General features: G+C 37.6%; 1 pseudogene; it reads right to left on the reverse strand.

Annotated features, from left to right (window-relative positions):
* Positions 1-10083: 10083 nt before the first annotated feature.
* LOC119519111 lies at positions 10084-10679 on the reverse strand (annotated as a pseudogene).
* Between the last annotated feature and the right edge of the window lie 17021 nt (positions 10680-27700).

Raw genomic sequence — 27700 nt, forward strand, 5'->3', positions numbered from 1 at the left:
CACCTTGCAAAGTTGACATTTATTTGTTCTCCCTCATGTAAAAACATTCTTATATTTGTACATTTAATTAGAATCATTGACCAGTCTAGGTTTCACTAAGTTAGAGAGTCCCAGTTTTTAATCTTCTGTCTTTTCTTCTGGTGTCATATCTACCCCTAACCTTCCTCTTTCAACTGTACTCAGTCATCTTTGTTCCATGTATTTATAATATTGTGCTGCCATCACCCAGTATTGTGCTATCTATTTCTGGATCTATACAATCAATCCTGTTGAACATTCTGTACTCCTTCAGCATCAAATGCCCAATCTTTACCCTTTTTCTATCTCCTGGGATCTTCATTTCTATACTCTTCTTCAATTCTCTCTCTCCTGTCTTTTTTTTTTTTTTTTTTTTTGCTTTTTCATTTTTATTGAGATTGTTCAGATACCATACAATTATCCAAAGATCCCAAGTGTACAATCACTTGCCCCTGGGTACCCTCATACAGCTGTGCATCCATCACACTTAATTTTTGTTCAATTTTTAGAAACTTTTCATTACTCCAGACAAGAAATAAAGTGAAAGATGAAAAAAGAAAAAAAGAAAAGGAAACTCTAATCCTCCCCTATCCCTAACCAACCCCCCTCAATTGTTGACTCGTAGTATTGATATACTACATTTGTTACTGTTTATGAAAAAATGTTGAAATACTACTAACTGTAGTATATAGTTTGTAATAGGTATATAGTTCTTCCCTATATGCCCCTCTATTATTAACTTCTAATTATATTGTCATACATTTGTTCTGATTCATGGAAGCGATTTCTAGTATTTGTACAGTTGATCATGGACATTGCCCACCATAGGATTCAGCTTTATACATTCCTGTCTTTTCACCTCCAACTTTCCTTCTGGTGACATATATGACTCTGAGCTTCCCCTTTCCACCTCATTCACACACCATTTGGCACTGTTAGTTATTCTCACATCTTTCTACCAACACCCATGTTCATTTCCAAACATTTAAGTTCATCCTAATTGAACATTCTGCTCATACTAAGCAACCACTCCCCATTCTTAAGCCTTGTCCTATATCTTGGTGCCTTATATTTCATGTCTATGAGTTTACATATTATAATTAATTCCTATCAGTGAGACCCTGCAATAATTGTCCTTATGTGTCTGGCTTATTTCACTCAGTATATTGCCCTCGAGGTTTTGTCATCAACCCATTTTTTTTTTAATATGATTTTGTTCACTCACCATACATTCCATCCCAAGTAAATAATCAATGGTTCTCTGCATGGTCATACATTTATGTGTTCACCACCTTCACCACTATCTATATAAGGGCATCTACATTTCTTCCACAAGGCAGGAGGGAGAGTCAAAGAAGATAGAGAGGCAAAAGGAAGAGGAAAAAAAAATGACAGCTAGGAAGCAGCAAAAGGAAAAATAACCTTAAATCAAAGTAGAATAAAGAATCAGACAATACCACCAATGTCAAGTGTCTAACATGCCTCCCCTATCCCCCCCTCTTATCTGCATTCACCTTGGTATATCACCTTTGTTACATTAAAGGAAGCATAATACAATGATTCTATTAGTTACAGTCTCTAGTTTATGCTGATTGCATCCCTCCCCCAATGCCTCCCCATTTTTAACACCTGGCAAGGTTGACATTTGCTTGTTCTCCCTCATAAAAGAACATATTTGTACATTTTATCACAATTGTTGAATATTCTAGATTTCACCAAGTTACACAGTCCCAGTCGTTATCTTTCCTCCTTTCTTGTGGTGTCTCACATGCTCCCAACCTTCCTCTCTCAACCGTATTTATAGTTACCTTTGTTCAGTGTACTTACATTGTTGTGCTACCATCTCCCAAAATTGTGTTCCAAACCACGCACTACTGTCTTCTATCACCCTGTAGTGCTCCCTGTAGTATTTCCTGTAGGGCAGGTGTCTTGTTCACAAAGTCTCTCATTGTCTGTTTTTCAGAAAATATTTTGAGCTCTCCCTCATATTTGAAGGACAGCTTTGCTGGATATAGGATTCTTGGTTGGCAGTTTTTCTCTTTCAGTATCTTAAATATATCACACCACTTCCTTCTTGCCTCCATGGTTTCTGCTGAGAGGTCCGCACATAGTCTTATTAAGCTTCCTTTGTATGTAATGGATCACTTTTCTCTTGCTGCTTTCAGGATTCTCTCTTTGTCTTTGACATTTGATAACCTGATTATTAAGTGTCTTGGCGTAGGCCTATTCATATCTCTTCTGTTTGGAGTACGCTGCGCTTCTTGGATCTGTAATTTTATGTCTTTCATAAGAGATGGGAAATTTTCATTAATTATTTCCTCTATTATTGCTTCTGCCCCCTTTCCCTTCTCTTCTCCTTCTGGGACACCAATGATACATACATTATTGTACTTTGTTTCATCCTTGAGTTCCCGGAGACGTTGCTCATATTTTTTCATTCTTTTCTCCATCTGCTCCTTTGCATGTAGCCTTTCAGGTGTTTTGTTCTCCAGTTCCTGAGTGTTTTCTTCTGCCTCTTGAGATCTGCTGTTGTATGTTTCCATTGTGTCTTTCATCTCTTGTGTTGTGCCTTTCATTTCCATAGATTCTACTAGTAGTTTTTTTTTAACTTTAGATTTCTGCCTTATATATGCCCAGTGTTTCCTTTACAGCTTCTATCTCTTTTGCAATATCTTCTCTAAACTTTTTGAATTGATTTAGCATTAGTTGTTTAAATTCCTGTATCTCAGTTGAAGGGTACGTTTGTTCCTTTGACTGGGCCATAACTTTGTTTTTCTTAGTGTAGGTTGTAATTTTCTGTTGTCTAGGCATGGTTTCCTTGGTTATCCAAATCAGGTTTTCCCAGACCAGAACAGGCTCAGGTCCAGAGGGAAGAAATATTCAGTATCTTGTTTCCCTGAGGGTGTGTCTTAGAAAATTGCTCCACCCTGTGATGCCTCAGGTCACTGTGCTTTTCTGCCCAGCAGGTGATGCCTGTTAGCCTATAATTCTTGAGTGGTGTGAGGAGGTATGGCCGTGTTCCCCCAGGCTCTGGGGTCTGGTTCTGAATGGAAAGGGCCCCACCCCTTTCCTCCTAGAGAAGACAGACTCCCCAGGTGGAGGTCATTAGCATTTCAATGGTCTTGCTCTCTGCTTGTGCTTCTCCACCCTTCCCTGAGTCACAGCCCTGGAAACTGAATATGACTGGGGCTTTCTCCACTGAGCCAAAAAAGAAACAGATAGTCCCCTTCAGACCCAGTCCAAGGCGACCCTCTGGCTCTCCCAGGTCAGTTGTCACCCAAAGCCTCTGTCTGTTTTTGGGGGATGCGTACCTGTAGTGAGCAGTTCACACTCGCTACTTAAAACCCCAATTGGAGCTCAGCTGAGCTATATTCGCTTGCTGGGAGACAGCTTCTCTCTGGCACCACAAGGCTTTGCAGCTCGGGCTATGGGGGAGGGGGTCTCATGACTTGGATCCGCAGGTTTTACTTACAGATTTTATGCTGTGTTCTTGGGCATTCCTCCCAATTCAGGTTGGTGTATGATGAGTGGATGGTCTCATTTGTCCCCCCTCAATTATTCTGGATTATTTACTAGTTGTTTCTGGTTTTTTGTAGTTGTTCCAGGGGGACTACTTAGCTTCCACTCCCCTCTATGCCGCCATCTTACCCTGCCCTCTCTCCTTTCTTTTTTCCTATTTGTCTGTAGCAGTTCCTTTAGTATTTCTTGCAGAGGAGGTCTCCTGTTCACAAACTGTCTCAGTGTCTGTTTATCTACAAATACTTTAAACTCTCCCTCATTTTTTAAAATCATATTTTATTGTAGAATATAACACATATACATGAAAGTGATAACTTTCTAAGTTCAATTAAAGTAGTTAGAGAGCAAATTTCAAAGAATGTTAGGGATTACAGTTACACAGTTTCAGTTATTTCCTTATTGTGAAATATACCATATATACAAAAAGATAATGTCTTTCAAAGTATGATTTAATGAGTAGTTATATAGAAAATTTCCAAAAATGTTATGTTACAGCACCATAGTTTCAGTAATTTCCTTATTGTGATATATAACATATATATAAAAGGTGATAATTTTCAAATTACAATTTAACAAGTAGCTATAGAACAAATTTCAAAGGAGGCTATGGTTTTCACTTTCACCATTTCAATACTTTCCTTCTAGCTATTCTAATACCCTAGCAACTAAGAAAAAAGAAATTATATAGAGATTCAGTATATATTATCTTTGTTAAATTCCATCTTGTCTTTTGCTACCTCTTCCTCTAGTTTAATCACTTTCTCAACGTTTGGGGATGTCTAGGCAGTGTCCACCATAACTTGTTCATGTTGAAAAGGGGTGTTGACTTTATGTGAAAAGGGGATACATCTCGTTGATGTTCTTAAAGAGGTTATTGCCTCTGGGTTTTGGGAAAGATGTCAATTATACCCAAACTGATCTATAGATTCAATGCAATTCCAATCAAAATTCCAACAACCTACTTTGCAGACTTGGAAAAGTTAGTTATCAAATTTATTTGGAAGGGAAAGGGGCATCAAATTGCTGAAAACATCCTAAAAAAGAACTAAGTGGGAGCACTTATGCTTCCAGACTTTGAAGCCTATTATAAAGCCACAGTATTCAAAACAGCATGGAATTGGCACAAAGATAGACATATTGATCAATGGAATCAAATTGAGAGTTCAGAAATAGACCCCCAGATATATGGTTGCTCTGGTTTGCTAATGCTTGCCATTTTGCAAAACACCAGAAATGGATTAGCTTTTGTAAAGGGGGTTTATTTGGTTACAAAGTTACAGTCTTAAGGCCATAAAGTCTCAAGGTAAGTCATCAACAATCTGGTACCTTCACAGGGAGGATTGCCAATAGCATCTGGAAAACCTCTGTTAGCTGGGAAGGCATGAGGCTGGCATCTTCTCGCTCCCAGGTTGTGTTTCAAAATGGCATTCTCCAAAATGTTGCTCTTGGGGCATTTTGTCATCTTTCAGCTGCAGCTCCTCTTCAAAATGTCACTCTCAGTTGCTCTTGTGGCATTTGTCCTCTCTTAGCTTCTCTGAAGCAAAAGTCTGCTTTCAAAGGTAGTCTCCAAAATGTCTATGTAAGCTGAAGCTCCTCTCTCAGCTCCTGTGCATTCCTCAAAGTGTCCCTCTTGGCTGTAGCAAGCTCACTTCTACTGTCTGAGCTTTTATAGGGCTCCAGTGAACTAATCAAGGCCCATGCTGAATGGGCAGGGCCATGCCTCCATGGAACTTATCTAATCAGAGTTATCACCTACAGTTGGGTGGGTCATGGAAACACTCAAAGAATTACAATCTAATCAACAATAATACATCTGCCCACACAAGTTTGCATCAAAGATATTGGCATTTTGGAGGACATAATACATTCAAACTGGCACAGCACCTTCACTGGAGAAAGGCCATTGGCACCCGGAAAACCTCTGTTCACTTGGAAGGCATGTGGCTGGCATCTGCTTGCTCCCAGGTTGCATTTCAAAATGGCGTTCTCTGAAATATCAGCATCACCTTTCAACAGCCATCTTCAAAATATCTCTCTAAGCTGCAACAGCACTGAGTTTCTTCATTCTGAGCTCTTATAGGGCTCAGGTAAACTAATCAAGACCCACGCTGAATGGGCAGGGCCACACCTCCATGGAAATAATCAGGGTTATTACCCACAGTTGGGTGGTTCACATCTCCATGGAAACAAACTAATCCAAAGATTCCAACCTAATCAACACTAATACATCTGCCCCCACAAGACTGCATTAAAGAACATGGTGTTTGAGGACATAATACATCTAAACTAGCACAATGGTCAACTGATTTTTGATAAGGCTCTCAAATCCACATAACTGGTACAGAACAGTCTTCTTAACAAATGGGACTGGGAGAACTGGATAGCCATAAGCAAAAGATTGAAAGAGGACCCCCACCTCACACCCAAACAAAAATTAACTCAAGATGTATCAAAGAGACAGCACAATAAAACTTTTAGAATATAATATAGGGAAACATTTTCATGACCTAGTAATAGCAGGTAGCTTCTTAGACCTTATACCCAAAGCACAAGCAAAGAAAGGAAAACTAGATAAATAGGGTCTCCCTCATTTTTGAAGGACAGTTTTTCCAGATACAAGATTCTTGGTTGGCAGTTTTTCTCTTTCAGTATCTTGAATATATCATACCAGTTCCTTCTCGCCTCCATGGTTCTAAAGAGAAATCCATACTTAGCCTTATTGAGCTTCTCTTGATGTGCTCCTTTTAGAATTCTCTCTTTGTCTTTGACATTTGTCAATCTGTTTAGTAAGTATCTTGGAGTGGGTCTATTTTGATCAATTCTGTTTAAGGTACATGGCACTTCTTGGACCTGTAATTATATGTCTTTCATAAGAGTTGGGAAATTTTCATTGATTACTTACTCTAGTATTCCTTCTGCTGTTTTCTCTTCTCTTCTCTTCTCCTTCTGTTACACCTATAACAGGTATATATATATACACTTCATGTTGTCATTCAGTTCCCTGAGACTCTGCTCAAATTTTCCATTCTTTCCCCATCTGTTCTTTTTTACATAAGATTTCAGATGTCTTCTCCTCTAGTTCAGTAATCCTTTCTTCTGCCTCTCAAAGTCTTCTGTTTTATGTCTCCTTTGTGTTTTTCATCTCTTCTATTGTGCCTTTCATTCCCGTAAGTTCTGCCATTTGCTTTTTCAACCTTATTAATTCTTCCTTATGGTCACCCAGTGTCCTCTTTATATCCTTCATCTCTTTTGTCACATATTCTTTCAGCTCATTGAATTGATTTTGAATATTTGTTTGGACATATTTAATAAGTTCATTCAACTCTTGAATCTCAATTGAGGTGCTAGATTGTTCCTTTGACTAGTTCATATTTTCAAATTTCCTGGTGTGGCTCATGATTTTTTGCTGTCTAGGTATACGATTTTCTTGATTAGTTTATTCTGGAGGTTGTTCTCTCTTTTGCCTTGGGTTTTCTTTTTGGTTTTCTTTGATCTCTGTATTTCTTTGTTTCTCTCACTGGCCAGTTGTCAGATTGGCTCTGCCTCACCATTTTCCCCCCAAATCAGGCACTCATTGTGGCCTGTCACAGGGATGGGAGGTAGGCACTTGGCACCACAGCAGATTCACTGTGTGTGGTAATATAGAACTGCTGGCTTCCAGTGATGCTCTGTTTTCTACCAGACAGCAAGACCCAGGTTTGTTTTAGAGCCCTGCTTTAATAGTTGGGTTGTCCATATTACTCAGCCAAAACAGAGCTTGGTTACTGTGCAGGGCCTGTAGGCCAGTTCCTGGGTCTGGAGCATCTTTTAAAAAGTGTTTCTATTCCCTTGCATTTTCCAGACTATCCAGCAGATGGCAGTGTTCAGTAATTTAAGCATCCTCAGAGGCAAGGCAGACAAGGCTGCGTCTACACAGGTCAGCTGATACTGCGAGATTCTTATGCTCTCACTTTGCTAACCAAAATCTGGCTCAATATCCCTTATCTGACCCAATACTCCAGCTGTCCCCAAGGCAAGGAAACAGCTGGCAGCTGCTGCTTCCCTCAAGGGTGGGAGTAGGGTTTTCAGATCCAGAGCTGGAAATTCAGTCTCTGTCCACATTTTCTCAGTCTCTTTGTCCCTCACTGACCTGGGCCTTGAAATGCCTTCTCTTGTCCCCCAGGTCTTCAAATGATGAGAATGTTTCTCACTGCTGTGAAAGATATTTAAATCTGTGACCCTGGTGGGAGGGGTCCTGTCTGCTGATTCTGTGCCTTAACCACACTGAGACTGAGTGAGGGGTAAGGGAGAGAACTGGCTGGTTTGGGACTGAAGAGTCCTACCTGGTATTTCTTCTCTTTCTTCAATTCAGCATCTGCAGCATCCTTCACCAGTTTATATCCTCCTCCAGAGTTTCAGAAAGTTCAGGATTTTGTTTCTTTTCATTGAATCTCTGAGGGGAGTTTTCAGTAGTTGTTTATGCTGCCATGTTGATGATGTCACCCCTTTTTATTAATTTTTAAAGCAGTTTTACTGAGATGTATTCACATACCATACAATCCATCCCAAGTGTATAAACACAGGCTTTTAGTATAATCACAGAATTCTGCTTCATCTCCACAATCAATTTAAGAACATTTTCACTACTCCAAAAAGTAAAAACCAGTAACACTTAGCAGTCACGTCTCAATCCCTCTATCCTTCCCCAGACCTACATAACCAGTGTTCTAGTTTGCTAATGCTACTGGGATGCAAAACACCAGAAATGGATTGGCTTTTACAAAGGGAGTTTATTTGGTTACAAAGTTACAGTCTTAAGGCCATAAAGTGTCCAAGGTAATGCATCAACAATCGGGTACCTTCACTGGAGGATGGCCAGTGACATTTGGAAAACCTCTGTTAGCTGAGAAGGCACATGGCTGGCATCTGCTCCAAGTTCTGGTTTCCAAATAGCTTTCTCCTAGGATGTTCCTCTCTAGGCCACAGCTCCTCTTCACAATATCACTCTCAGTTGCTCTTGGGGCATTTGTTCTCTCTTAGCTTCTCTGGAGCAAGAGTCTGCTTTCAATGGCCATCTTCAAACTGTCTCTCATCTGTAGCTTATGTGCATTTTTGAAAGTATCCCTCTTGGCTGTAGCTCCTCTTCAAAATGTCACTCACAGCTGCACTGAGTTCCTTCTGTTTGTCAGCTCATTTATATGGCTCCAGTGATTTAATTTAGAACTACCCTGAATGGGCAGGGTAACACCTCCATGGAAATTATACAATCAAAGTCATCACCCATGGTTGGGTGGGGCACATCTCCATGGAAACACCCTATACAAACATTTGAAGTTAATCCCCACTAATATGTCTGTCCCCACAAGATTGCAACAAAGAACATGGCTTTTTCTGGGGGACATAATATATACAAACTGATACAACCAGTAAACTATTTCTGTCTCTATAAATTTATTTATATTTACATTGTATATAAATGGAATCATATAATATGTAATATTTTGTGTCTTGTTTCTTTCCCTTAGTGTAAGATTTTTGTTGTTTTTTTTTAATTGTTATTTTAAATTTTTTTAGAGAGGGTGTAGGTTTATAGAAAAGTCATGAAAAAATACAGCATTCCCATATACTCCTGTGCTGGTTTGGATATATTATGTCCCCCCAAAAGCCATATTCTTTAATATAACCTCACAGGGACAAAGTTATTTATACTTTGGCTGGGGCACGACTTCTTGTTTGAATGTTTCTATGGATATTTGATCCCACAAATTCAGGGTAGGTCTTGATTAGTTTACTGGAGTCTTTTTTTTTTTTTTTTTTTTAATACTTCAACTTATGCAGGTAAGTTTAATACTTGGAACAAAATGGGATCAATTAGGAAAAAGTGTATGTAGGAGATGTCTTACACAAAATAATACATCCTTTTCATGATGACTATTTTACCTGGATTTAAAACAAGTGTTTATTATTCTTGTCTTCTGAATTAAAATTGTTCAGATGGTCATAAAGTCTGCAAACACACACCAAATACATAATAGCTTACTGATAATATATGCTATGTTCAACTGTTGTTCCTCACTAACAATTCAAATTTCAGTAAGCTGTGCAAAATTGCAATGAACAATGTGCATTAAAGCAGCATTTCCATCAATCCTTGTATATACATCTGCTATGCATTGTCTTAGATGATTTGTGTCTCTAATTTTCACTGAATAAATTTGCACCTTCAGCATATCTTAGAAGTAGTAATCGAGAGTTCAATCTATTAAAAATATATATACTGTGTAAGTTTCCAGACTTTGTGACCACCTGTATTTTATTTTTTTTAAGATTCATCTATTGTAATTCTTATAAACATTTTTACTATTTGTATAATCCAAGAAAATTTGGGTACCAAATATGAGATAATGGAGGAAACAGTACAAAAATTTATCTTTATCTTCTTGGTTTTCAAATAATTCTATACCAAAACATTTTGATGAAAATATAAGTGATTTTTAATCTATAAATAAAAGATTCCCAGAATGACATTGAGGATATAGTACAAATTTGGTTTTAAAACAGATTTAAATTTAAAACAGGTCTTACAATAATTTAAATAAATCTGCATTCCAGAACACAATGTGCAGGTACAACAATTATGTGATGACTCCTTAATGCTCTAAGGAGATAAAGATCTTTTTCAAATACAGAAAGAAATCAGGTCTTTCTACAATGCTAACCCAAAGATCTATTGTCCTTTATAGACTACAATATTATTGTCAGTTTCATACACTTTTACTTTATAAAGAACTCCCACAGGAAGAAATTTCTGAAGGTTTTCCCAGATATAAACAGCCACATTTTCTGTCATGCTCACCACATCAGTGAAGTATGGCACATCCAGATCCAGATTCTTGTGATCAAGGGGCTTCATAATTGCCTCCTCCATACACTCTTTGAGGTCAGTCAAGTTCATAACCATTCCTGTAACGGGATCAATCTCTCCATGTACTGTCACCACAACTCTGTAATTGTGTCCATGGCCATTTGGATTGTTGCATTTCCCAAACAGTTTCAAGTTTTCTTCATTACTCAGATTTGCTGTGGAGCCGGTGGGTCGCGCTGAAAGAGACGAGGCGGGAAAGTTGGGCACGGCGACAACGACCCAAGCCCAGAGCACTCATGGTCTTCCAGGCCGGCACACCTCGGCACGCCCCTCCTCCCTGGGCCCGCAGCGGGCGGGGGGCTACTGGAGTCTTTTAAAGGGAGCTCACACAGACAGCAGAGAGACTAAAATTCCCCTAGGATAAACTAAGCTAGGAGACCCAGACACTTGCTGACACTTTGAGATGCTAGCCCAGAGTTTGCTCTGGAGAAGCTAAGAGAAGACAAAATGCCCCAAGAGATGCTTGTTGACACTTACAGATTCTTGGAGATGCAGACGGAAGGACTTTTGGAGATGCTGAGAGAAACTCAGAGACATTTTGGAGAAAGCCATTTTGAAACACAACCTGGGAGCAAAGGAATAGCAGACACCAGCATGTGCCTTCCCAACTGACAGATGTGTTCCAGATGCCATCATCCATTCTTCAGGGAAGGTATCAGCTTGTTGATGCCTTCATTTGGACACTTTATGGCCTTAAAACTTTAAATTTGAACCCAAATAGACCGCCTTTATAAAAGCCTATCCATTTCGTGTATTTTGCATAACAGCTGCATTAGCAAACTGGAACAACACCCTATTGTTGACACTTTGCATTAGTGTAATAACTTTGTTACCATTGACGAAAGAATAATAACATATTACTGATAACTATAGTTTACATTAGGTGTATTTTTCCCTATACTACCTTATTAACACCTTATAATAGTGTCATACATTTGTTATAATTTATGAAAGAATATTCTTAGATTTGTGCTATTAACCATACTCCATCATCCACAACAAGGTCCACTGGGTTATATAGTCTCATGTTTTATCTTCTAACTTTCCTCCCAGTAACATACATGATCCAAGACTTCTCCTTTCAACCACATTCACCAACATAATTCGGCACTGTTAATTACACTCACAATAATGTGCTACCATCACCACTATCCATTTCCAAACATTTACAATCAACCTAAATAAAAATTCTGCACAAATTAAATATCGGTTCCCCTTTCTCTACCCCAATTTTAACCCCTAGTAACCTATATTCTAGATTCTTGCTCTTTGAGTTTGCTAATTATAATTAGTTATATCAGTGAGATCATATAATATTTGTCCTTTTATGTCTGGCTTATTTCACTCAACATAATGTCTCCAAGGTTCATCCATGTTGTCACATATATCAGGACCTCATTCCTTCTTATAGGTGAATAATATTCCAGTGTATGTATATACCACATTTTGTTTATCCATTCATTGATGGACAAGTGTTGCTCTTCTCTTTGGGTTGCGCCTATCTTTGGTAACTGTGAATAATGCTTCCGTGAATATTGGTGTGCAAATAACTGTTTGAGTCTCTGCTTTCAGTTCTTCTGGGTATATACCTAGCAGCAGAATTGAGGGATTATATGGCAATTCTATACTTAACTTCCTTGAGGAACTGCTACACTGTCTTCTAAAGTGATTGCACCATTTTACGTTCCCAAAGCAGTGAATGAGCGTTCCTATTCTTTCACATCCTCTCTAGCACTTCAGTGTTGTTTTTGTTTTCTGTTTTTGTTTTTGTTTTTTATAATAGTGGCCATTCTGGAAAGTGTGAAATGATATTTCTTTATGGTTTTGATTTGCATTTCCCTATTAGCTAGCAATGTTGAGCATCTTTCATGTACTTTTTAACCATTTGCATTTTTTCTTTTTTCTTTTTTTATCTTCATTTTATTGAGATATATTCACATACCATGCAGTCATACAACACAAATCGTACATTCGATTGTTCACAGTACCATTACATAGTTGTACATTCATCACCTAAATCAATCCCTGACACCTTCATTAGCACACACACAAAAATAACAAGAATAATAATTAAAGTGAAAAAGAGCAATTGAAGTAAAAAAGAACACTGGGTACCTTTGTTTGTTTGTTTGTTTCCTTCCCTATTTTTCTACTCATCCATCCATAAACTAGACAAAGTGGAGTGTGGTATTTAAGGCTTTCCCAATCCTATTGTCACCCCTCACAAGCTACATTTTTATACAATTGTCTTTGAGATTCATGGGTTCTGGGTTGTAGCTTGACAGTTTCAGGCATCCACCACCAGCCACACCAATTCTTTAGAACCTAAAAAGGGTTGTCTAAATTGTGCATAAGAGTGCCCACCAGACTGACCTCCCGGCTCCTTCCGGAACCTCTCTGCCACTGAAGCTTATTTCATTTCCTTTCACATCCCCCTTTTGGTCAAGAAGATGTTCTCCGTCCCACGACACCAGGTCTACATTCCTCCCCGGGAGTCATATTCCACGCCGCCAGGGAGATTCACTCCCCTGGGTGTCTGATCCCACGCAGGGGGGAGGGCAGTGATCTCACCTTTCAAGCTGGCTTAGCTAGAGAAAGAGGGCCACATCCGAGCAACAAAGAGGCACTCGGGAGGAGGCTCTTAGGCACAATTATAGGGAGGCCTAGCCTCTCCTTTGCAGCAACCGTCTTCCCAAGGGTAAAACCTGTGGTAGAGGGCTCACCCCATCAAACCACCAGTCCCCTATGTCTGTGGTCATGTTAGCAACCATCGAGGTGGGGTAGACCAATACCCCTGCATTCTCCAAGGCTCCTCAAGGGGGCTCTACATATTTTTTTCCTTGTTTTTTTTTTTTTTTTTAAATCAACTGTATGAAAAACAAATTAAAAAAAAAAACCAAAAACATACAATAAAAGAACATTTCAAAGAAACCATAACAAGGGAGTAAGAAAAAGACAACTAACCTAAGATGACTGCTTTACTTCCAACATGTTCCTACTTTACCCCAAGAAAGTTACCTAATATAGCAATATTTCTGTGAACTTGTTCCTACTATATCCATCAGAAATTAACAGACCATAGTCATTCCTGGGCATCCCCAGAACATTAAATAGCTTATCTGTTCTTCTTGGATTATTGTGCCCCCTTCCTTAATTGCTCTCTATTGCTAGTTCCCCTACATTCTACATTATAAACCATTCGTTTTACATTTTTCAAAGTTCACATTAGTGGTAGCATATAATATTTCTCTTTTTGTGCCTGGCTTATTTTGCTCAGCATTATGTCTTCAAGGTTCATCCATGTTGTCATATGTTTCACGAGATCGTTCCTTCTTACTACCATGTAGTATTCCATCGTGTGTATATATCACATTTTATTTATCCACTCATCTGCTGAAGGACATTTGGGTTGTTTCCATCTCTTGGCAATTGTGAATAATGCTGCTATGAACATTGGTGTGCAGATACCTGTTCATGTCACTGCTTTCTGATCTTCCGGGTATATACCGAGAAGTGCAATCTCTGGATCGAATGGTAACTCTATATCTAGTTTTCTAAGGAACTGCCAGACTGACTTCCAGAGTGGCTGAACCATTATACAGTCCCACCAACAATGAATAAGAGTTCCAATTTCTCCACATCCCCTCCAGCATTTGTAGTTTCCTGTTTGTTTAATGGCAGCCATTCTAATCGGTGTTAGATGGTATCTCATTGTGGTCTTAATTTGCATCTCTCTAATAGCTAGTGAAGCTGAACATTTTTTCATGTGTTTCTTGGCCATTTGTATTTCCTCTTCAGAGAACTGTCTTTTCATATCTTTTGCCCATTTTATAATTGGGCTGTCTGTACTATTGTCATTGAGTTGTAGGATTTCTTTATATATGCAAGATATCAGTCTTTTGTCAGATACATGGTTTCCAAAATTTTTTTCCCATTGAGTTGGCTGCCTCTTTACCTTTTTGAGAAATTCCTTTGAGGTGCAGAAACTTCTAAGCTTGAGGAGTTCCCATTTATCTATTCTCTCTTTTGTTGCCTGTGCTTTGGGTGTAAAGTCTAGGAAGTGGCCGCCTAATACAAGGTCTTGAAGATGTTTTCCTACATTATCTTCTAGGAGTTTTATGGTACTTTCTTTTATATTGCGATCTTTGGTCCATTTTGAGTTAATTTTTGTGTAGGGTGTGAGGTGGGGTCCTCTTTCATTCTTTTGGATATGGATATCCAACTCTCCCAGCCCCATTTGTTGAAAACACCATTATGACTCAGTTCAGTGACTTTGGGGGCCTTATCGAAGATCAGTCGGCCATAGATCTGAGGGTCTATCTCTGAATTCTCAATTCGATTCCATTGATCTATATGTCTATCTTTGTGCCAGTACCATGCTGTTTTGACAACTGTGGCTTTATAATAAGCTTCAAAGTCAGGGAGTGTAAGTCCTCCCACTTCGTTTTTCTTTTTTAGAGTGTCTTTCGCAATTCGAGGCATCTTCCCTTTCCAAGTAAATTTGATAACTAGCTTTTCCAGGTCTGCAAAGTAAGTTGTTGGAATTTTGATTGGGATTGCATTGAATCTGTAGATGAGTTTGGGTAGAATTGACATCTTAATGACATTTAGCCTTCCTATCCATGAACATGGAATATTTTTCCATCTTTTAAGGTCCCCTTCTATTTCTTTTAGTAGAGTTATGTAGTTTTCTTTGTATAGGTCTTTTACATCTTTGGTTAAGTTGATTCCTAGGTACTTGATTTTTTTAGTTGCTATTGAAAACGGTATCTTTTTCTTGACTTCAGTTTCTTCATTTCTAGCATATTTATATTTATATTTATATATAATATATATTATATATATATGATATATATATAATATATATTATATTTATATAGCATATTTATATATATATATTTATAATAGTGGCCAGTCTGGAAAGTGTGAAATGATATTTCTTTATGGTTTTGATTTGCATTTCCCTATTAGCTAGTAATGTTGAGCATCTTTCATGTACTTTTTAACCATTTGTATTTTTTCTTTGGAAAAAAATTATTCAATTCTTTCACCAATTTGTAAGTGGGATGTTTGCCTTTTTGTTGTTAAGTTGAAGGATTTCTTTATATATTCTGGATATTAAACCCTTATTGGATATGTGGTTTCCACATATTTTCTCCCATTGAATAGACTGTCTTTTCACTTTCTTTACTAAGTCTTTTGAAGATCAAAAGTTTTTAATTTTGAAGAAGTCTTAAATACCTATATCTTCCTTTGTTGCTTGTTCTTTGGGTATAAGGTCTAATAAGCCATTTCCTATCACAAGATCTGGAAGATGTTTCCCTACACTTTCTTCTAGGATTTTTATGGTCCTTGTTCTTACATTTTGATCATTGATCCATTTTGAGTTAATTTTTGAATAAGGTGTGAGATAGGGGTCCACTTTCATTCTTTTGCATATGGATATCCAGTTCTCCCAGCACCATTTGCTGAAAAGACTATTCTGTCACAGTTGAGTACACTTTGCAGCCTTGTCAAATATCAATTGGCCATAGATGTGAGGATCTATTTCTGAACTCTTAATTCAATTCCATTGGTGAATATATCTACCTTTATGTCACTACCACAGTGTTTTGACTATTGTGGCTTTGTAACATGACTTAATGTCAGAAAGTGTGAGTCCTCCAACTCCATTTTTCTTTTTCTAGGGGGTTATGGCTATTCAGGATCCCTCACCCTTCCAAATGAATTTGATAATTGGCTTTTCCATTTCTGCAAAGTAGGTGTTATGGGTTCATCTCTTTTCACCTCAAATCCTATGATCTCTGTTAGGAAAGGCCTGAGCCTTATGAGGTCATGATTCAATGGGTTCAGGCTTTATCAGGTAACCTTGTACACAATTAAGAGTATAGGGACAGACAATAGTTTAAAAATAAAGAGCACTCAAGACAAGAATTCAACTTTAACACATTTTTACTAAAGGAGCACTTAAGGTAAAAGGAACAAGTTTACAATGTAAAAATTAATTGATACATTACCAAGCCTGGGAGCCCCCACTCCTCCAGATGCAGCTGGACATGAGATCAGAGAGTTCTCCCTCTCTCAGTTACAGAGAATTTTTAACATCTTGATTTAGAGTACCTTTAATTAATTTATATTCTATTTTTACATTAAATGATGCTTCTTGAACATGAATGACTCATGAAGTGAAGCACCTTGATCCAGGTGTTGTTCAAGATAACAGGAAGGTATCCATGTTATTAGAGACTTAGCCTTGAATGCTAGTAAAACTCTACTGATAATATTTTTACTAATTAAGCTATGACTTCTGTAAGAGCAATATAACATACTTTTATTTGCACAAAGTCTAAAAATTAGAAAAGAGATTGCTATTACCTGTATCCAATTTGTTAATATAGTTTTCTCATTCCATGATCAGTTTAGCCATTACATCACATTGATAAACATACATTTGATTAGGTCTGTATTCAATCTTGCCACATTATTTATGACATATATGATTAAAGCAACAGCTGCATCCACATCCTGTTTTTACAGAGGACCAGGTGATTACATATTATCTATATCCAAGAAGGTTGAGTGGACCTTTCTGCTTTCTTGAAAATAGTCACAGCTTTTTTAACTATTTAGCTTCTCTTTCAGTACCATCCTCCAATATGGGACTTGAAGGATATGAATCATCTGTCCCAGTTATTATAGTAAGTCCTTTCCACTTTTAATTATTTGGAAATTGTACTTGAGTGTTTTTACATAAAAGTTCTATTAAATAAGCTTTACATCAGAAAGAATAACAGATTCTTCAGTATCAGAAACTGGAACAACATCTTAATGATACGTAGTATTCCAATCATGAACACAGAATGTCCTTCTATTTATTTAGGTCTTCTTTGATTTCTTTTAGCAGTGTTTTGTAGTTTATTGTGTACAATTACTTTTCTTCCTTGGTTAAATTTATTCCTAGATATTTGATTCTTTTAGTTGCTATTTTGAATAGAATTTTTTCTTTATTTCCTCCTCAGATTGCTCATTACTAGTGTACAGAAACACTGCTGATTCTTGAGTGTTAGTCTGGTATCCTGCCATACTGCTGAACTCATTTATTAGCTCTAGGAGCTTTGTTGTGTATTTTTCAGGACTTTCTATAAATAGGATCATGCCATCTGCAACTAGTGAAAGTTTTACTTCTTCCTTTCCAATTTGGATGCTTTTATTTCTTTTTCTTGACTAACTGTTCTGGCTAGAACATCTAGCACAATGTTGAATAACAATGGTGACAGCAGCCATCCTTGTCTAGTTCCAGATCTTTGAAAGAAAGTTTTCAGTCTTTCACCATTGAGTATGATATTAGCTATTGGTTTTTCATGTGTCCTTTATCATGTTGAGGAAATTTCCTTATTTTCTTATCTTTCTAGGTGCTTTTATTCAAAAAATGTTGTATTTTGCCAAATGCCTTTTTTGCATCAATAGATATGATCTTTTTGTTTTTCTCCTTCAATTTGTTAATGTGGTGCTCCAATTTCCTAAAGCTGCCATTATGCAAAATACCAGAAATGGGTTGGCTTTTCTAAATAGGATTTATTAAGTCACAAATTTACAGTTCTAAGGCCATAAAATGTCCAAACTGAGGCACCAACAAGAGGATACCCTTGCTGAAATAAGGCCAATGGTGTCCAGAGCACCTCTGTCAGCTGGGAAGGCACATGGCTGGTGTCTGCTGGTCCTATGCTCCCAGGTTGTGTTTCAAAATGGCTTTCTCCAAAATGTCTCTGGGCTTCTGTCTTCATTCCTCTGTCTCTCTCAGCTCCTATGCATCCTTGCTTCCTTCTTCCAGGGTGTTTATCTCAAAGAATCTTGGAGTCCTCTCTTAGCTTCACTTGGGCAAAACTCTGGGCTTTATCTCTTAACTTAGCATCTCCAAATGTCCTTCTGTCTGCATCTCCAAGCATCTCCAAACATCAGCATCAGTGTCAGCTCTTGAGTTCTCTTAAAGACTCCATTGAACTACTCAAGACCCACTGTGAATGGGCTGGGCCACATATCCATGGAAATAATTTAATCAAAGGTCTCACCAGAGTTGGGTGAATCACATCTCCAAGGAAAAACTCAATCAAAGGGTTCCACCCTAATCAAAAGACTAATAGGTCTGCCCACAAGATTGCAAGATCCCAAAAAGACATGTCCTTTCCAAATGCAAAATATATTCATTCCATCACAGTGTCACAAAAGCTTCAATCATTTCAGTAACAATAGATAAATACAGGTCTTATCAAAATCAGTTACAAGCATTGTCTGTCCTAGGACAGAATTCCCCTTTGGCTGTGGAACTGTGAAACTAAGAACAAGTTAGCTACTTCCAATATACAAAGGAGGGACAGTCATAGGATAAACATCCCATTGCCATAGGAAGAAATTGGAAGTAAAACAGAGGTCAAAAGTCTGAAACAGTTCTGAAAACCTGCAGAGCATACTTTGTTAGATTTCAAAGTCTGAGAGTCATTTATAGAATAATGTTTTATCCTTGGAGCTTAAATGAGGAGGAGTCCAACTCTTTCCAAGGATCTTTGTAGCAGCCCATTACTCTTCTCGGCCCATCCCTCCTCAAGCATTGAGGTGTCACCCAGACTCTGCCTCTCCAGGGTGAAGTTTCTCCCCTCTCTGAACAGTTGGGTGGTGACCAGGCTCTCCCCAATATGCAGGGGAATGTGATCCACCATCTCTGAGACCTGGGATGGCAGTACTCTTCCAGATCATCAAGGTGGAAGACCTGCCCTCTGCCTCTGGGGCAAACTTACCCTTTCCACGTACATGGGTTGCTCTGCTCTATCCATGTCCAAGATTTTTGGCTTCAGACCTTGGTTCCATGGTTCTGCCTTCTCTGAAGAAATTTTTTCTTCAATCTGTCCATTTTCTGTCCTGTTTAGTCCAGTGGTTCTGTCTATACAGATCTTGCAAAAAAATTTGTTGACTTGGCATGCAGCATACAGGAGTCAAAACCATCAGACAGTTGGACTTTCCACAAATCTTTCCTGGATAACTCCACCTCCAGTCCTGGCTTGTACTGAAATGGCTGGCTGGCTCCATGTTTCATTACATTCTCACATGGGGCTGTAGCCTCTGGAGTTTCATTTTCTAGAAGGCCAGAGTTTTACAGCCCATCAATTTCTGGTCTCTTTTTACCCAAGAGTTCAGTTCTCAGCTTATCTTTTTCCTCTCACATTTTACTATAAGCTTCAAGGAGAAGTCAGGCTGCATTCTCCACATTTAGTTTAGAGAGCTCTTCAATTAAGTATCCTAGCTCATCACTTTCAAATTCTGCCTTCTATCTGACACCAGGACTCAATTTTCCCAAATTATCTGCCACTTTAAAACAAGGATCACCTTTCTCCCAGTTGGCAATGACACACTCATAATTTCTGTTTAAGGCCTCGTCAGAAGTATCTTTAGAGTCCATATTTCCACCAACAATCTCTTCAAAGCAATCTAGGCCTTTTCTATCAAGCTCTTCACAATTCTTATACAATCTTCCCCTTACCCATTTAAAAAGTCATTCCAACATGTTTGGTATTTGCAAACTCAGCAGCTCCCCACTTCTCTGGTACCAAAATCTGTTCTGGTTTGCTAAAGCTGCCACTATGCAAAATACCAGAAATAGATTTAAACCAGCACATGTGGTGTATTACATTAACTGATTCCCCTTTGTTGAACCACCCTTGCACACCTTGGATAAAACCCACTTGATCATGGTGCATAATTCTTTTAATGTGCTGTTGGATTCAGTTTGCAAGTTTTCTGTTGAAGATTTTTGCATCTATATTCATTAGAGAAAATGGTGTAATTTTCTTTTCTTGTACTATCCCTCTCTGGCTTTGGTTTAGGGTGATGTTGGTTTCATAGAATGAGTTAGGCAGTGTTCCCTCCTCTTCGATTCTTTGGAAGACTTTGAGCAAGATTGGTATTAACTTTTTCTGGAATGATTGATAGGATTCACCTATGAAGCTATCTGGTCCTGGACTTTTCTTTGTTGGCAGGTTTTTGGTGACTAATTGAATGTCTTAACTTGTGATTGGTCTGTTGAGGTCTTTTATTTCTTCTAGAGTCAGTGTAGCCTTTTCATGTGTTTCTAGGAATTTGTCCATTTCATCTAAGTTGCCTAATTTGTTGGCACATTGTTGTTCATTGTATCCTCTTATGATCATTTATATTTCTTCGGAGTCAGTAATAAAGTCCCCCCTCTCATTTCTGATGACATTTATTTGAATCTTTTCTCACTCTCTCTCTCTCTCTCTCTTTTTGTCAGCCTAGCTGGGGATTTGTCAATTTTATTGAACTCTCAAAGAACTAACTTTTGGTTTTGTTAATTCTCTCTATTGTATTTTTTAATTCTCCAATTTCATTTATTTCTGTTCTAATCTTTGTTATTTATTTCCTTCTGCTTGCTTTAGGGTCAATTTTCTGTTCTCCCTCTAGTCCTTCTTCCAGTTATGCAATTAGGTCTTTGATTTTAGCTTTCTTGTTTTTTAGTGTAGGCATTTAGGACTATAAATTTCCCTTTGCAATATCCTTCTCTGCATTCTGTAAGTTTCAATATGTTGTGTTCTTGTTTTCATTTGTCTCAAGATATTTACTGATTTATCTTGCAATTTTTTCTTTGACCTACTGAATGTTTAAGAGGGTATTGTTCAATCTCCATACATTTGTGAATTTTCCAGTTCAGTTCTCTGGCAATTATTAATTTCCAGCTTCATTCCATTGTGCTCAGAGAAGTCACTTTGTATATTTCAATCTTTTTAACTTCATTGAGATGTGCTTTTTGACCCAACATGTTGTCTATCCTGGAGAATGATCCATGAGCACTTGAGAAGAATGTATATCCTGTTGTTTGTATATATGTTTGTGCAATGTTCTGTATATGTTAGGTCTACTTCATTTATATTATTGAAGGCTCTGTTTCCTTACTGATCCTCTGTCTAGATGTTCTATCTATTGATAAGAGTGGTGTCCTGAAGTCTCCAACTATTATTGTAGAGACATCTATTTCTCCCTTCAGTTTTGCCAGTATTTGCTTCATGTATTTTGGGGCACCCTGGTTAGGGGCATAAATATTTGTGATTGTTATTTCTTCTTGGAAAATTCCCCCTTCTATTAATATATAGTGTCTGCATCTCTTATAACAGTTTTGCATTTAATGTCTATTTTGTCTGATATTTGCATAGCTATCCCAGCACTTTTGTGGTTATGGTTTGCGTGGAATATCTTTTTCTGACCTTTAACTTTCAACCTATTTGTGTCTTTGGGTCTAAGGTGAGTCTCTTAGATACAGCAGATAGATGGATCATACTATTTTATCCATTCTGACAATCTGTGTCTTTTGATTGAGGAGTTTAATCTGTTAACATTCTGTATTATTACCATAAAAGCAGTCCTTACTTCAACCAATTTATCCTTTGTTTTTTATATGTCATATCTCATTGTTGCCTCTCTTTCTTATCATTTTAGTTACCCTTAGATACTTTTCCTTTCTAAACTCTTCTCTAAGCCTCATTCTCTTGTCTTTTCCTTACAGTCTTCAGAACTCCCTTTAGTATTTCTTCTAGGGCAGACCTCTCTCAGTTGCTGTTTTTCTGTGAATATTTTAAACTCTTCCTCATTTTTGAAGATCAGTTTTGTTGCATAAAGAATTCTTGGCTGGTATCTTTTCTCTGTCAGTACATTAACTATATCATATTACTGCCTTTTCACCTCCATGGTTTCTTATGAGAAATCAATACTTAATCTTATTGTGTTTCATTGTATGTGATGAATGGCTTTTCTTGCTGCTTTTGGGATTCTCTATCTTGGGAATTTAACATTCAGATTAATATGCATCTTGGAGTAGGTCTATTAGGATTTATTCTGTTTGGAGTATATTATGCTTCTATGACATATATTTATGTCTTTCATAAGAGTCGGGAAATTTTGGGCCACTATTTCCTCAAAAATTCTTTCTGCCCTTTTACCATTCTCTTCTCCATCTGGGACAGCCATGGTGCATGTTTGTTCACTTTGTGCATTAAATTCTCTGAGAGCCTGCTCAATTTTTCCAATCTGTTCTCTTTCTGATTTGTGAAGAGAAGCATTTCTGAAATGGCAGAGTGAAAAAAAAAAAAATACATTCCTCCTTAAAAGTACCAAGCACACTGGCAAAAACTGTCAACATCAAGCTTTCCAGAATTCTGTAAATTATCCAAAGGCTTGAAAAAAATGAGCATTTACTAAAAAAACAAAACAAAACAAAACAGCTAAATCTCAGTAAGAACAAAGAGTTTTGTGACATTTTAACTTGCTTATTCTCATCCTCTTATATCCAGCTCTGAAGTATCCTTGAAAAGCCACAGCCTTGTAACTATAGTAGCTTGAAAAACAATAGTCAAGCAGCCATTGGAAGGGAAAAAATGGGTTTGGAACATGGCAAAATCCTATCTTCAGAAAATTGTCACCATTTGACATGCCTGGCAGCTTCCTGAAAAGCTCCATTCTCAGGGCTTGTCTTTATGTGACCTAACTCAAAGCCCACTCTGTGCAAGCAAAACAACCCTATTCATAGGGCATTGGTTGAAAAACTCAACAGTGATTGTAAAATATTGCAGCAGCCTGAGATAGCAATGCCAGTTGCTCCTAGGAAGAGAATTAAAAAAAGGAGATGACTACTGGGGCTTTGAAAAGCTGCAACATGTTTTGGGGTATCTAAAAGGCCATGATATGTCAGGGCTCAGTGCATTCCCAGGAAAGACCAGAGAAGGGATGAATCTCCCACCTCTGACTGACCTTGAGGATATGCAGAGTCAGGAAATGAAGGCTAATAAGACAGGGTTGAAAACTACCTGCTGGTATGTTTAAGGCAGGCCCCCAAATAAGTAGAGTCCTTTAGCAAAGGCCAGAAAACTTATTAGTTCAAGGCATTTAAGGAAACCTCTGTCCAATCATTAGCTGAACACTGTAATAACAGAGCACAGAATTCAGTGGCCATACATGATAAATATTACCAATATGACAGAATAAGGCATAGAGAGTCACTAAACAATATGTAACAAAGGAGAACAAACAGTAACAATAACAAACTTAGGAGGCGATGTGATTTTCAGAGTTGCCACATTATATTATTTGAAATGTTAAATTTTCAACAAAAATTTACTGCCCATGCAAAATTTTAAAACCAGGAAAATTTGGCCCATACACAGGATAAAAAGTAGTCAATAGAAACTGTCCCTGAAAAATTCCAGACATTGGACATAATAGACAAAAACTTTAAATCATATACTCTAAATATGTTTGAAGAAATAAAAGGAATTTTATCTAAATAATTAAAGGTAAGTATGAGAACAATTTCTCAGCAAATAGATAAAACAATGCAGAGAAATTATAAAAAAACAAACAACTAGAACCTCAAGGTTTGTACTAAAAGTATAATAGCTGAAATGAAAATTTCATTAAAGAAGCTCAGATATATATTTTAGCTGGCAGAATACCTCCATTTGGATTACGTATTCTGAGAAACAGAAGGAAAAGAGAATGAAGAAAAATTAACAGAGTCTCAGAAACCTGTGGGACACCATTATATGTGCATAATAGGAGCACCAGAATAACAGGATTGAGGGGAAATGGTAATAAAGTATACTGAAAGAATAATGGCCCCAAACTTCCCAAATTAGATTAAGAACATTAATCTGCAGACCCCCAAACCTTAATCAACTCCAAGTAGGATAAATTTATAAAGATTCTCCTCTAAATACAACATGGCCTAAGTGTTGAAAACCAAAGACAATAAGAGAGTCTTGAAAACAGCAAAAGAAAAGTGATTCATCATGTACAAAATCTTCAATAAGATTAAGCTAGCTTCTTTCTTGAAACTATAGAAGCTAGAAGGCAGTTGGGTGATATACTAAAAGTACTAAAAGAAAGACTGTCAACCAAGAATTCTATGTTGAGCAAAAATATCCTACAAGATCAAAGAAGAAATTTAGCATACTGAGATAGACAAAACTGAGAGAATTTGTTGGCAGCAAATCTGCTCTAAAAGAAATATATAAGGGTGTCCTTCTGGCTGAAATGAAAGGACAGTAAATAAATACTATGAATTAAACAAGACACTCCCAAACAACCAACAGATCAAAGAAGAAATCATAAGAGAAATTAGAAAATACACTGACATAAATGAAAGCAAAAACACAATATACCAATCACAAATCAACTAGACATTACAGACATGTAAGAACATTCTACCAAACAACATTCGTCTCAAGTGTACAAGGTCATTCTCCAGGTTAGACAATACATTAAGCCACAAAATGTCTCAGTAGATTTGAAAAGATTGAAATAGAAAAATATTCTCCTATCACAATGGAATAAAACTAGGAAAAAATAACAGAAGGAAAAATGGAGAATTCACAAATATGTGGAAATAAACAAGATACTCTTAAACTACCAATTGGTCATAGAAGAAATCACAAGGAAAATTACAAAGTTCTTAAAGATGAAGGAAAACAAAATACAAAATACCAAAACTTATGGGATACAGCAAAGGCAATGCTCAGATTTGTATCTGTAAATGCCTATTGAAGAAGAAGAAAGATCTAAATTCAACAACCTAACTTTACACATTGAGGAACTAGTAAAAGAAGAGCAAACTAAATCCAAAGTTAGCAGAAGGAAGGAAATAATAAAGATAAATGAACTAGAGAATAGAAAACAATAGAGAATCACCTTCAGATAGACTAAATAAAAAAAGAGGGAAGACACAAGTAACTGAAGTCAGAAATGAAAGTGGGACATTACTGCTTATGATACAGAATAAAAAGGATTATAACAAGAAACTATGAGCAATTGTATGTCAACAGATACCCTAGGTGAAATACATGAATCCTAAAAATATACAAATTACCTAAACTGTCTTAAGAAGAAATAGAAAATCTCTTCTGACCAATAACAACAGATGGAATCATTAATTGAGTCAGTAATTAAAACACAAACAAAAAACCCTCCTGTTTTAGTTTCCTAGGCTGCTGAAGCAAATACCATGAAACGGGTCAGGTTAATGATGGGAATTTATTAGCTCATGGTTTTGTGGCCAGGAAAATGTCTAAATCAAGGTACCACCAAGGCAATGCTTTTCCCCAAAAGACTGTGGCATTCTGGGCCTGACTGCCAGCAATCCTTGGCTCCTTTGTGCTATGGCAAGGCACATGGTGTCATCTCATGGTCTCTCCCTTCTCTTCTGCATTTCATTGATTTCAGGTTCTTAATTCCTGTGGCTTTCTTTCTCTCTGTCTGAATTTCATTCCACTTATAAGGACTCCAGTAATAAGATTAAGTCCCATCCTGACTGAGGTGGGTCACACCTTAACTGAAGCAGCCTCATAAAAATGTCCTACTTAAAATGTTCACACTCACAGGAATGGGTTAAATTTAAGCACATGTTTTTCTGGGGTACATACAGCTTCAAAACACCCCATCTCCCAATAAAAAAAAGTTCAGGACCCGATGGTCTCACTGATAAATTGTAACAAATATATAAAGAAGAATCAATACAAATCCTTATCGAATTCTTCTGAAATTTTGAAGAGGATGGAACACTCCCTAACTCATTCTGTGATGCAAACATCACCCTAATACAAAAGCAAGATAAAGACATCACAAAAAAAGAAACAGACCAATATCTCTTATGAATAGATGCAACAATCCTAAATAAAGTACTAGCAAACTGAATCCAACTGCATATTAAAAAGATACACCACCTGCAACCTATCTGCAGGGCAGTGTGGTGGTTCCACAAGAAGCTAAGTATGGGGTTGTCATAAGATCCTGCAGCCTCATTACTGGGTATATACTTGGAAGAACTGAGAGCAGGGATACGAATGGACGTTTTCACACTGGCATTTATGGCGGCAGTATTCACGATTTGCAATGGATGGAGGTGGCCTAAGGGTACAGCAGCTAATGAACATAATGGTGAACTGTGAAGTATGCATACAATAGAGTACTGAACAGCTCAAGAAGAAAGAAGTTGTGAGGCATGCAACTAGGTGAATGCAACTTTAGGACAGTATTTTGAGTGAAATAAGCCAGGAAAAAAAAAAACAAAACATTGTAATGCCTCACTAATACAGACTAAGTATAATGTACAAACTCTGAGAATTGAATTTTAGTGCACAGGTTATCAGGGTAAGGCTTATTGTAAAAGTCCCTAGATTGTAAGCTCTTACAACAGTCACATCTACTTCTGAGTTGTAATGGTTATGTCTAAATTCTGAGATGCTGAGCTTTGTGTATAATTGGCTAGTCCCTGGAACTTCGAATATCTGTGTGACACCTGAAACTCAGAGCTAGAGATTGGCAACTATGAATGTCAGTATTACCCCCATACTGCAAGTGTTGAAAAAACTGAAGAAGAGTTCAGACTTCATTTAGAGATATGAATGAAGCAGATCTGGTTCGGACTAAGGCAAATTAGACTAAAGGGTAAAGGACAATATTGGCTGTGCTTTAAAATTTCAACTTCTGTGTAAGACCAAAGGAAGAGATGTTTATTTGGTGCAAAATCTATATTTTCTATAGCACATTAAATAATTTAACTTTCACAGTCAGTTTATTCAAGCACCATAATTACATTGAACTTTGAATAGGGATTGAAATCTGGTTGGTTTGTACAGGTTAGTGTGAGACCCGATACAACCTGAAGTAATTTGGGCAGAGAATAAAAATGTATTTGCAAAGCCCCCATTAGGGACTGGGGGATAATGTGGAAATATTAAACTTCCCCACCTGGGGAATTACTGATATTTTCACAAGCATTAGGAACTACCAATTTAGAAGGCTGAGCCCTTGACCTTGGGGCTTGCCCTTATGAAGCTTGTTACTACAAAGAAGTAAGCCTACTTATAATTGTGCCTGAGAGTCTCCCCCAGAGAACCTCTTTGTTGCTCAGATGTGGCCTCTCCCTCTCTCTAAGCCTGCTCAATAGGCAAACTCACTGCCCTCCCCCCTACATTGGCTATGACTCACAGGGGTGTAAATCTCCCTGGCAATATGGGACATGACTCCTGGGGTTGAGCCTGGACCCAGCACTGTGGGATTCAGAAAGTCGTCTTGACCACAAGGGGGAAGAGAAATGAAACAAAATAAAGTTTCAGAGGCTGAGAGATTTCAAATGGAGTTGTGAGGTCATTATGGAGGTTATTCTTATGCATTATAGAAATATCCCTTTTTAGTGTTTAGTGTATTGGA

Source organism: Choloepus didactylus, chromosome 2 (assembly GCF_015220235.1).
Source record: "Choloepus didactylus isolate mChoDid1 chromosome 2, mChoDid1.pri, whole genome shotgun sequence".
Taxonomy (NCBI): domain Eukaryota; kingdom Metazoa; phylum Chordata; class Mammalia; order Pilosa; family Megalonychidae; genus Choloepus; species Choloepus didactylus.